Below are 12,920 nucleotides of genomic sequence, written 5' to 3' on the forward strand. Positions count from 1 at the left end.
TTCCAAGACCCATCAGAACATCTCCTAGTGTCCTTAGCTATGATCTCAAGAATCTAGTTTTATGTAGGTAATTTTAGTTTCTGAAGATGCCTAAAAAAGTGAACCATCCACATCTTACGTGTGATGTTACAAAGGAGAGGTCTTCTTTATGACTTGGAGGTGGTAATACACTTTTATCTTGCGTTGCGATGCCTATGTTGGGCTACTCATCACATCTGAATAACAGCATTGCCAGGAAGACCATTAAAGCTGGTATAAGCTATAAGTTCTCTTTAATGACTTTTTAATGAGCAAAACAACCATTTAAAATACATTTAGTGCTAAACAATAACATTTCAGAAAGTTCTAAATATTTTATCGCCCCATCGTTTCGATTTCTAATGTATCCTGCTGTGCTGTTACAGCTGTTGACACATAAAGGTGGCAGTGGTGAGATATTAGGAAGAACTTGAAGCCACCTCCTCCAGGTTAGAATGGATGTATATATATATATATATATATATATATATATATATATATATATATATATATATATATATATATATATATATATCAATGTGGTGCTGATTTCTTATATGCAATGGTTCTGAAACCACAAAGTAACTTCCAAATGAAGGCCCCAAGTGAACAGAGCCTTAGGGATATGGAAGCTCTTCTATTATGAGAAATAGACATGGAGGAGTATACTGGATATATTCACTGAATTTTACTTGTACTTTAGACATTCTTTTAGTATAAAATCTTCTGGTTGCATAATTTATAGTAACATGTTCTGCGCTGTAAAAAAAACCACACATATAAGCCCGCAGAGCCCAGACCAAGCTGAACACTGTAAAACCTACCAAAATAATGTATGCCTAATAACATAATCCAATTTACTCGCTAAACCACAAAGTAATGTGAGCCAAGTCAGTCCCACAATACAGTATTTTTCCTATATATGTAGATCTTTTCAACTATCTCTAGTTCCCACGGTAAGCAGGTACAATAATGGTGAATGACATGTGCCAAAAAGTGACATCTCTTTGGTGCTCAGGTCAGGAATAAGCCGTGCTAAAGATTGCCAAATATCTAACTCTTTATGTGTTCCAGTCTTCATTGTATGATTTAGATTTGTGTCTACTTACTATGCAGCATCTAGACTTGTCACGGCTCAGCACCATTACAAAAGGGTTTATAATATGTACTACTATGGTTAGTGGTCGACAGGGGTGCGGCAAGCTTTGGTGAGTGGTTCTACAATGTGCCCCTACCAGTCTCTGAAGGTCATGATAACCCATGATGGATGGACAGTCACTAATTTAGTTGTCCCCATTTCACCCCTGCCCCCCAACCCCATGTATACTAAGTTACACACAGAAAAATTTTGAGAAAAAAAAGTAAAGGCAGAAAGTTGCTCTTATTTCTGTTGTACCTCACAATGGTACCCTAAGTTATTAGTTACTACACCTATCCCATACTCTGCTTTGGAACCAGTCTCTATCCCTTTCTTTTACATTCATTGGTCCCGCTGCTTTGGCCTTATTCACATGTCCATGAATCATGAGCTGTCGGCGTTTTCCATGGGTAATACGCATCCCATTCATTCAATTGGGTGTATGTAGGCGTCAGTATTGGAGGGAGACATGCACTACTTTGGTAAGTCTAAGTGTCTGCGGAATATGTTGGCGCTATATAAATAAAATGTATTATTATTATTATTATTATTATTATTATAAGTGTCTGAGAAGATCACGGACAGATCACAGATCCCATCTATGGGACGTCTGCATTTCACGGATCCAATACATTGAAAGTATAAAAAATTGTGAAAAAAGCTTGCCATGTCACAGATGTGACAAACTGATCCACCAAAAACAAAATGATGCAAAACTTGCCAAACAATGTGTTTGCATCGACAAAACAGCCATGGACATGTGAATATGGCCTAAAACATGGATCTTAGATAGATGGCATGATTTATATTAATACAGAGAACTATTGATGTTTAGTACAAAAAATTGTGTTTAGAGGGTTTGTACAGAGGTAAAGGGCTTGTACAGGACTCAAACATGTTTACCTCCAGAAACAGCACCACTTTGTTCACAGGTTGTGTGTGGTATTGCAGCTAAGCCCCATTCTCTTTGATAGAGCTCATCTACAATATCAGTCACAACCCATAGGAAGACATGGTGCTGTATCTAGAAGAAGGCCCCAATCCTGCACAACCCCATTAACCACTACCATTACTGTACTACTGAAAGCTGCCTGTTTTAATGTTTTATATGCGATTTGTGATGCCAATTTTGACACAATATTTTGCCAAAAAATGTTATTGTACAATTTTGTGTTCTACATGCAATGTTTATTAGATTCCCCATTGAAACGTATTAGCAGGAGCTCAGACACAGACCCTACAGCACACATGTCAGTCACCCCTGTTGTCAGAGGACTGTAGAGGCGATGCCAGATCAGTAACTAATAAATTCTGTGATCAGCAACTTTTCTTGCTGATTGGAGGAGACACTTAATGGAGACATAGCAGGAAAGTATTTATGATAAAATGCGGTTCAATGCAGGTAGGGCATAATGCCATGAGACTAGAAGCTACGTGGCTGTGCTCCAACCCTCGCTAAGAAGTGGCATGGCCATTAAGCATTTGCATAAAACCCCCACAATTCTCCTCTAGCATACAGAGCTGACCTTCCCTGGATAATGAGGTCCTTCCTTGAGTCTTATATCACTCAGTTGACAAACAGTAGCATGCAGGAATCCCACACTGACTCCCTCTTGCCAAAGGACAAGGGCATGTTATTAGGAATATATATACAGAAACGTAGGGGAGGAGGTGAGGGATTGAATGCATTCCATTTTGTATTTCTGGCATGAACGAAATAAAGTTTGACAATGCATGGGCCACTTGTCTTGGGTCTAATCTTTTGCTCGCTATAGGGTGACAGCAGTAAAGAGCTTGGTTTGGCCTTTATTTACGAGACACTTTTGCCGTATGGTCTTGGCAGCTTCGCCAAGGAGAAAATGTCCACTGGGATGGAACACGTTGGATGCGGGCCAGGTTTACAATATATCAATGGTGAAAAATGAGATGAAACACGGAGCAGGTTGAGCTCACAGAAGGGGAACATTCATCACGCTGGGTTTCCTGAGTATTAGTCCTTGCACTTCAGGTAGCTTCCAATTTCGCAGAGAACTGTGTCCAAACCCAAGGAAGCTTATGTTACAAAAACTAAACATAAAATATTCTGTAAAATCTTACAACTTGGAAGTCATTGTAATCTGAATCAGACATTATGAGAGCTAGCTAGAAAAAAATTTGGATTTGTGTCCAGACAAAGGGTGGAAAATGTATTTAAGATATGACATATTTTTAGCATAAATGATTTATGTACATGTACATCAAAGTTGTAATTCAGGTTAATGTTGGGCACACATGCTGGGAACGGCCATCCATGTGAAGTATGGATGTATGAAGTATGGATCTCCACCGTGGTCTCACTCTGATGTAGAGAAAAGTAAGGCTGGCACATGACCCAAACACTGCTGAATATTCAGGTTCCTTCTAAACGTTGGGTGCCTCGGAAAGTGACCACCATAAAATCTACCCCAAACTGTTTGGCTTTTGCTGCAGATGACCTGCAGGCATCCTTGTTGCACAGAAAGAAGCATGTGTCTTAAATAAAATATATTACAGCTCACTATTCTCACCTATACTATTGAGTTTGAGGCCAAGGCCCCACATTGCGGAAACGCTGCTTTTTTTGTTTCAGATTTTGTTGCGTTTTATTTTTTTTTTTTTTTGAGCCAAAGCAAAGAATGGCTACAGAAGGAGTGGGAAATAATATAGGAAGTTCTTAAACTTTTACCTTCTGCTCCACTCCTGGCTTTGCCACAAAAAACGCAGCAAAATCTGCAACAAAAAAAGCTGCGAATCCGCAACGTGGGGCTTTAGCCTAAGAATGTATTATAAAAGTTTAGCTATGCTTTCATTTACGACATTAAATTTGGCAGGTTTGCCAAGCTTAGGACCCTAAGTCCTGACTACTTAACATGTAGGTGGTTTAGAAAGCCCAAATCTGGTTCCCTTTAATACACATCTACAGCTAGCCAAAGAGGGATTAGGATTGTTTTATTTAAGTGTCAGTTCCCCCATTTCACTGAAAGCAGGACTTTTCTCTCCGCTGATTTCGGGCGGAAACCCGGCGGACCCCATTATAGTCTATAGTTTCTACAAGTAAACACTAGAGCGAGTACTATTCAAAACAGCCATTTCGAATTGCACGAACCTATAGGAATGAATGGAAGCGGCCGGCACACAGACTTTGCCGGCGGCCGGCCGCTTAACACCCTGCGTGCCGGCTGCATCCATTCATTCCTATGGGTGCGTGCTATTCGAAACAGGAGTTTCGAATAGTACTCGCTCATCTCTAGTAACCACTTTTTAAGCAGATTGGGTTTACGTTTTTCGGGTGCCTAAATAGACCCAAAGAATGGAAACCTGAATGCTAGTGTGTACTTAGCACAAGTGAGATGTTATGAAGACAGTAGCAGAATATAAAGTGATTGGTTCTATTGGCAACTAAAACAGTTTTTTTTTAATAGACTATTTTAATAAACCTGCCCTATAGACTTTCTGTAGGTTTGTACCTATTCCTTCCCCAAATCCGTTTGAAAAATGCGGAGAGAAAAGTCCTGCGAGTGAAAACCAGGCAGACACCGGGCAGACCCCATTATAGTCTATGGGTCTCTGCAGGTAACCGCTTTTTAAGCAGATTAGATTTCTGTTTTCGGGTCCCCAATCAGACCCAAAGAATGGAAAGCCGCTAGTGTAAGAAGCAGAGCTGATCAGTACTGTAGAAGCACATTGCCCCGCTGAGCAAACCTGCCCCTTCATTTTAATGATCATTGGGGTCTTCTTTTTTTTTTTAAATAGCCAACCTTAAAACTATAAGTTGTAAAATAATAAACATAGGATATCGAAAATAAATATTCTATATTATCGTGCAGGTGAAAGCCATAAAACAACGGATCAGCTGTTTCAGTTCATGGACAGGTCTCATTGTACGTTGGGAGATTAAAATTTCATAAGTTAAACTTATTGTTTTCGTCTGAGCGGTATGTACTTACTGAACGTGACAACTTGGTTTCCTAGAACACATTGTATCGGGCTATTTGTCCTAGAAAAATCAAACCTGCATTACAGTGAGGGGTCTCCCAGAAGACGGCTGTCACTATAATTGAGACACATGAATTGTTCTGTTCTTCTTATTGTCTGACTACCTTGCCCTTACAAAGATGTATTGTCTCAGCCAGGATTATGAAGAGTCTCCTGGTATCAGGTTTTTGTTATTTGCTGTGAGAACAGAATAGGGGCCATTTATATAATAAGTCCAAATTCCAATTTTTTTCTATGTCATCAATTTGTTTTATTACTTTTTAATTTAGCAGTCTTTTCCCTCATTCACACAACAAAATGGGTCATGTATTTAATGTAATTACTGCGGCATCCGTGTTCTATTTTTCATGGATCTTGGGTGCCGCTTGGCCAATGCATTCAATTGTGTGAACAGGCTCATTGGTCACTTCTCAATCTTTTGCCTTCCATCCTTTGAGATCCAAGTATTCCGTATTGGATTCAAGTATCAGAATTTATAGACTCTGATGGTGGATTAAAGGATTATCGACCAAGTTAAAAAGTTTTTAAAAAAAACATTTATGGCTCTTTACAGGACAATTGTTCCCAATGAGCGTCCAATGTAAACAGGGCAGATATGGAGCAAGCAAGCACTTGTTTGTTGGGTGATCAAAAAGTATATACAGGCCTAAAAATGACCATTGTGTGGAGCTCATCTAACCATGTAGAATTGAGTTAAGAAGGGCTAGTAGTGGGTGGGATAGTTAGGGAAACAGGGAAAGGGTGTGAGTGAGAAAGGGAGGGGGAGGGAGTCAGCTCTGAGTGAAATGCAATGCATCATGGTAGTTATAGGAAAACAGAACCAAAAGCTACCCATGTAAACAAATGCAGAAGATGCCAGGAGCTCCTAAACCCAGAAATCACTCAAAACACTGCTAAAGGTATATGGTTGCACTTATTAACCTATTAATAGCACTAACAGACATTTTTGAAAAAATATTTTTTGCCTGGAAAACCCCTTTATTAAATAATCCTTTGAGAGCCCGAGGCCTAGCAATAGACAAACAAATTCTCTTTGAATTACTACTTTGCCCAGGCTATATCCAGACATCCTGCAGACCATGAACCAGCTTGAATGTGCCCCAGGGGGTCTGGAGATACGGTGATGGGAATTTGTTGTAACCAGTGAAGTCTTGATACTAAAATGTGTCTTGGAGACTTTTATAGAATAAAGACCTTGATTTTGTATTTCAGAAATTCATTTAGAGCACAGAAAGCAATGTGATCCCCATGGAGAGAGAAAACCAATGTTCACACCAATTCAGAATTTTAATGTCTCTATCACTTCGCAAAATCCGCTCACAGACTACACTTCCTTTGACAAAATAATCTCAGTGAATCTCTATGGGTTTAATAAACAGAGCACTAGATAAAGCCCTGTGTCCGTAGATAAAATACAAGTAAACTAAGATCCCATCTTCCACAACAGTGGTCAATGTGAATTTGAATCTTTAGAGAATATACAAATGTAGCAAAGCTTAACATGACATACTGTATAACACGTTAACAGTACTGTTGTGGGACAGAGGGATAACTCAACTCTTTCAATGGCTTTTGTTGTCTTCTGAGATAGGCTATCCCACTGTAGAAGGTCAAGTTACACCGTGCTATATCTGTACATCTCCATAAGGCCATTTCTCCGAGAAGACCATCCTCATCTTGATCAGATATTCTGTGATGAATTTTCAATTCCTCAATACCCGTATCAATTGAACTGTTGACTATTAGACTAACCTAAGAGGTAACCTCCAACTCCAGGCATGGCTGCTTCACACAGGGCCAGTCTGGAGGAAGAGACGTGATGGGGCAATCCCATGGAAGAGGGCAGATGGGCAGAAGTTAGAGAGTGATTTATTTGGGGCAGAAGGAATGGAGCGAAGGCTGGAGCTCCGCATCGCTGTACTTAGTCCTAGTTTGGAACTAGTATACAGAAGCCATAGCACACACAACAGTCTCATGTTATGAATCTCAGAATGCAGTACAGCAATTTGGTGCCCAGGTAGAAACCACAATGCCCTGTTGTCATGAGTCTTAGGACACTGTACAGAAGCGCGAGACCTAGATGGAAGCTGTAGAAGCTTTTAGGTCTGAGAAGTGATGTCTGATCTGAGAATGGGGGTCTGGTCTATGATCGAAGGCATGCTGCTTCTAAGGGTGACTAAGTTAAGGGTAACTTCTTTTTCCATTTTTCTGTTATATGTTCCATTATCGCACAGAAAAATGAAAAAACGCAATGAAAAAACTTCATATGGTGGACACCATTGATTATATTGGGATCTATAGTAAATGTTATTTGGCTTGTGTGACCATACGATGCAGAAATGGGAATAGAGTAAGATCAATTAGCTTGTAGTCTATATTTCTGCATTCTAAGACATGTTCTTAAGTCTTAGGAAGCAGAAAGTACTAGGGCACTTGTCAGGGTAATATTACTAGGGTGGTAACACTGCCTTTGTGGGGCCAGCTAGCTGTTTTCAGAAGCAATGACCATCTCCCCCTTTCAGTTCCCCATATACCCAAGGTTATTTTACGTAGCGTATTCTCTGGATCCTACTTGCCCTCATGTTTGTGATTTGTATGTGACAGTTCTGTCACACAACTTGCATGGGACTGTGACTTGTGGCAAACTGTTTAGGGCACTATATAAACCCTCAACCCTCTCTTTTTTTTCCAATAAAATCACTAGATTATTTGGAAGGCCAGCTTTATAGAAACCTGCTGTTGGAACAAAAAAGTTACACTTGCGACTTGCAACCAAAATCCAACAGGTGTGGTTTTTCTGTAACTGTCGTATTGCGGTCTCAGGATGCCACATGTCATATTGACAGCCATTAGATGGGATGTCGCAATGCAGTCCTTGTGCTGTATGACATTAGACACCGTGTAGCCCTAGTATTACTCAACTGCATCAACTGAATCACAAGCAATGTACTGAAGGAAGAATAACCGAATTACCCACCGCACATAGTGATATGACAGTAAATGGATAATAAGCATGAAGACATCATAGTAAAGGAACAGCGCACACAAAAATGTTACCATCATGCCATCACATATTATATCACCATGCACAATCCCACAATATCATATAATGATATCACAGTGCAGAAATAATAAAAAGGTCACACGTCAGAAAAGGGACAACACGCAAAACTAGGGTGCAGGTAAGTACTTATGGGATTGTACAGTAAGGCCTCCTGCATACGGCCGTAGTTGTTTTTACTGTCCACAAAAACTGATCCACAATCCACAAAAAACATGTCCACATGTCATCTGCAATCACAGACCTGCAAATGACTTGTATGTTCCCCTACGTTGGTCTGTTCCGAAAATGCGGCCAAAGATTACACCTGCTTTATAATTTCTGGTCTTTGAATATGACACATGGCCCCCAAAAATGTGGTCAAGTATCTGGGACAATAGAAATGAATGTGTCCATAATTTTATCCCCAATTGTGGACAAAAACTACGGTCATTTGTAGTAGGCCTTAAGCTGGATCCACATGGGACACAGTTGTGAAAGCCAGCTAACCCAGTGTGATGAACAGCAGCTGCCAGTGGTGTAACTAAAGTCTTGTGGGCCCCGGTACATTCTTTTGTCCGGATCCCCCTACCTCATCCCTACAAAAAATTCTTGATAGTGATGGTTACGGAACTAAGGAGTTTAATCCACCTTAGTGTGGTTAGGGTAATCTGTGGGTCTCCTTGGCTTATGGGCCATATGGAAGCTGCAATCTCAATACTGATACCAGTGCTTATAGGCCCCATAAGGCTCCTGGGCCCTAGTGCGACTGTACCCTTTGCACCCCCTCAAGTTACACCCCTGGCAACTGCATAGTCAATGAAATTTAGCAAAGTTTCACCAAAAATCCTGCAGCCCAATTTGACCTTAGCTGTGAGTTTCAACCCACCGTATGACAATTTAGGCTGCGGGATTGTGCCGGCAGTATCTCCTAAAGGAAATTCCCCACAAAATTAATCTGTTGCTGCATTTTCACATTGCAAATTCAGCAGTGGTGTCTCATTCAGCAGTACATAGTCTAAGGCTAGACTCACACAATGGAGATTCATCTGTGGAGTTTGGTCCATGTGTTGGCCAGATTTACCAACCTGACCTTCATGTTGGGAGTGGGACTCATAGCATCATAGTTATCTATACGGCTATCAATCCCCACCTCCCAGCAACATACAGTACTATCCTGTACCTACCGTAATAGATAACTATACTGCTAGGAATCCCGCAAGTCAGGCTGGTAAATTCCGCAAACACATGGACTGTGATAATGTGAATCTAGCCTAAACTTTGCACTGGAGCTCTGTCTCTGTTTTTGACCTCATCTGTAGTCACTTAGCTGTATACAGAGATAGAACCTCTCCGCTGCTGGGTCTCATAGAATCTGCAAAAAGTTTGATTTACTGAGATTTGAATCTATATGGTAGTTACTTAAGAAAAAAACAACAACAATTTCAGAAATGTATTTCCTGTCATATGACATGTTTTCAATGTTCCCAGTGATTTACCCAAGGCACTTTACAAAGATCTGGCTTAATGGACTTAATGGCTACATCTGGTGTTCAGCCTATGAGCATATGGATTTTTTACCGATCATTTGCTCTTCTTAAAACTTACTCCATCATATTATATAAGCTAGAGCCATATCTGATCATATATTTAGATCTCAATCTGTTCTTCTGAATATACCAGTACCCTGTATTCTGTATTGTGTCTTCTGACAACTAGCCGACAACCAAATCATTGCTGAGGACATGGTAGAGGGATCTGCAAACCCACCAACAGCTAAAAGGCGGGGGGATGGAAACATGAACCAAAGCACACCCACTATCATCTCCTAGCATTGCCGAAGCACTGGTGGGAGAAGAAGACAAAGTCAACGCACTTAAGGAGGAAGGCCGATGAGACCTGAGTGATCTTCTACTGAGGTAAGCAATGTGAGACAGCTATCCAGTATCTTTTTGTTCATGCCCCATCACTGGAAATAACCGGTGAGTTCCCTTTAATACCCTTTAAGACCCATGGGCCATAGCAAAAAAGCGCTGCAGAAAAAATTGTGGCAGCAATGCATTGCAAACTTTCTGCTTAGGGAAACTTCCAGCATTTCCATAGATATCATTGAAATACTGCGATTTCCAAAACCGTAACCGTTCACTTGCTGATTCTTGAACAGCCAACACATGGCCGTTTTAAAACTCATGAAACTCTATGGGTGTATTCACATTCTTGTAACAATCAAAATGGACATATGTAGAACATTTTTTTTTTTTGATGGAAGTGTAAAATGGTCCACCAGAAAAAAAGCGGACTTGTGAATAAATCCATTTGTTTTTAAAATGGCTGTGACACAATTTAAAAAAATCAACATTACATGGCCGTTTTTCAGCTTCTCAGTGTCAGCCGATCGCAGCACAAGTTTGTAGGTGAGGCTATCTTCTATGACAGAGACTCTGTCGCAGTCTGTCTGGAATCTGCAAACAAAAAAGTCCTGCACAAATGACTTTTACATTCAATTTAAGAACAACAGACACCTGATAGACCCCATTATAGTCAATGGGGTCCTTTGGGCTCCATATGTGTCTTTTAGAGATCAGCCTCTCCGTTTTCAACTCCTCCAACAGACCAGAACAACGGACAGGTCAATGCTAGTCTGAACCTAAAGGCATAACATTGAATTACCTTGAAATTTATGATTTCATTGGTGGCCGGGAATTTATCTGTACACAGTTGCAGTGTGTGGCTTCACGCTTGGGAGATCCATGCTTTTTTATATGCACATTTTTTATTAGCACATTTAGTATGTATTGGCTATATGTATGTATGTAAATGGAGGCCAATAATGGAGAATCACAGGTGCTCATGTAATAATTATTAATAATGAGGTATTTCCATATAAGCACCTTATAAAGCAAGGTATATACATGTGCGTGCATACAAGCAGCACAGCACTAACTGGATATAATAAATTGGAGGTGGGAGACATCCATTACTTATTCATGTCTAATCTGTGGATCAACAACAGCGTCTGGCTCCAGACAAGATAGTAGCTGCGAGGTAACACATGATGAAATGGCTGCAGCTGCAACCTCCACTGCAGGAAATCTGGAGCTGGCCAAGGTGCCAGCATGGCAAACACTGCAAGTGGCACTATTACCCCGTATTGTACAGGAAACGGAAAGAAGCAGCCGGAGCTTTGGCTCGATGAATAATTAATAAAGCAGCCTGATGTGCCGATGAATAATACATGGGTGGGAAATGGCACTTGGTTCTCCTTCCTCCATCCAAGCATCATCCACTTATCCAGCACAGGACAGGAACATATTTGCTTTTCATGACTACTCTGTTGGAAGTGCATTATACTGTAATAACACAGCAAAAACACTGGAAGTATTAAGTCACTGAGTAGCTGGAAAATGCCGTCTGGTCAAGTCCTGAAATTGTACATTAAGTTTTGCTGCCAATATTGAATTTAAGTACGGTGCATCCCCTGTACTGAAATTCTGTACTGATGACGTCCACTACATAGACCATCATACCTTCCACCATTGATCACTCCCTTCTTCTTCTTCTTACTCAAAATCAATAGGTATTAAAACATCCATGACCGTTTCCTTTCTAAAACAGCACCATGACTGTGTGTTATTGTGGTTTTCAAAGTATAGATTTGAAGGTGGTTTTCTGAGATTTGATGGGTTTTTGATATTGATGTCCTATCTGTACAATTGTCACACCCACGAGTCACCTGTTCAGGGACCTATGGTAGTGGTGGCCCATCAGCCGACCCAGATAAAATGGGACAGTCCCGCATTTCAGGGATGTAACGTGTTGCAATCGGCAGGTCCTGATTTGAATCCTATCCTCAGGATGCAGATGAAGTAGAATATAATGGTGGAGCTTGGAGGTATCAGCGGTGAGCTTCACCATGCAGGCTTCAGGTGGTGATATCTGTGGCTGGGGAGTACAGTAAGCACTGAACCCAGGACAGTACTACAGCTGGAGCTGGCAGGTCAGTATAACTTTTTTTTTTTTGCATTTATCGCATTGCTTGAATTGTCACTGGCATTGTCACTTGAGGGGATATTACATTATGTAGGGCAGTGGGCCACTAAATTGTTAAAACAGCCCTGATAGGAATGTGTGCATGTGTCACACAAATCTTACTAGTATATCATACGGTAAGATTCCACTTACAGTCCAGCCACATCATGTACATCTAGCAGTATTTTTGTATTAAGTGTTACATTTACTGACTGTTTGCCAAAAATGGCAGACCTCACCATACAACCCAACCATAATAGATCCTTTCTCCATGCAGTGATGTAAAGACTCTAATGGACTTCACAAGTCTGGATAGTCTCTTCTAGATGTAAGGGCTCGTTCACATCTGCGCCCGGCACTCCGTTATGCAGGTTTCCGTTTCCTGTATAAAACAGAGCAGGAGACGGAAACCTGCAGGAGTCTTTCTCACCTATTCATTTGAATGGGTGAGAAAGATGTCCGGCCGTGAGCGGCTGTTAGCGTTTTATGCTCTCCGCCGCGAAACCAGGTTTTTTAATCCAGACACAGAGTCGGACATGCAGTACTCTGTGTCCGGATTAAAAAAAACGGTTTCTCGGCGGAGAGCATAAAACGCTCACTGCCGCTCACGGCCGGACCCAGTCTGTGCTTTCCGTCTTTTTGCATGCAGAAGACGGAAAGCACAGAACGGAGACCAGAACG

This window comes from Leptodactylus fuscus, chromosome 2 (assembly GCF_031893055.1).
Source record: "Leptodactylus fuscus isolate aLepFus1 chromosome 2, aLepFus1.hap2, whole genome shotgun sequence".
In the NCBI taxonomy this organism is placed as follows: Eukaryota; Metazoa; Chordata; class Amphibia; order Anura; family Leptodactylidae; genus Leptodactylus; species Leptodactylus fuscus.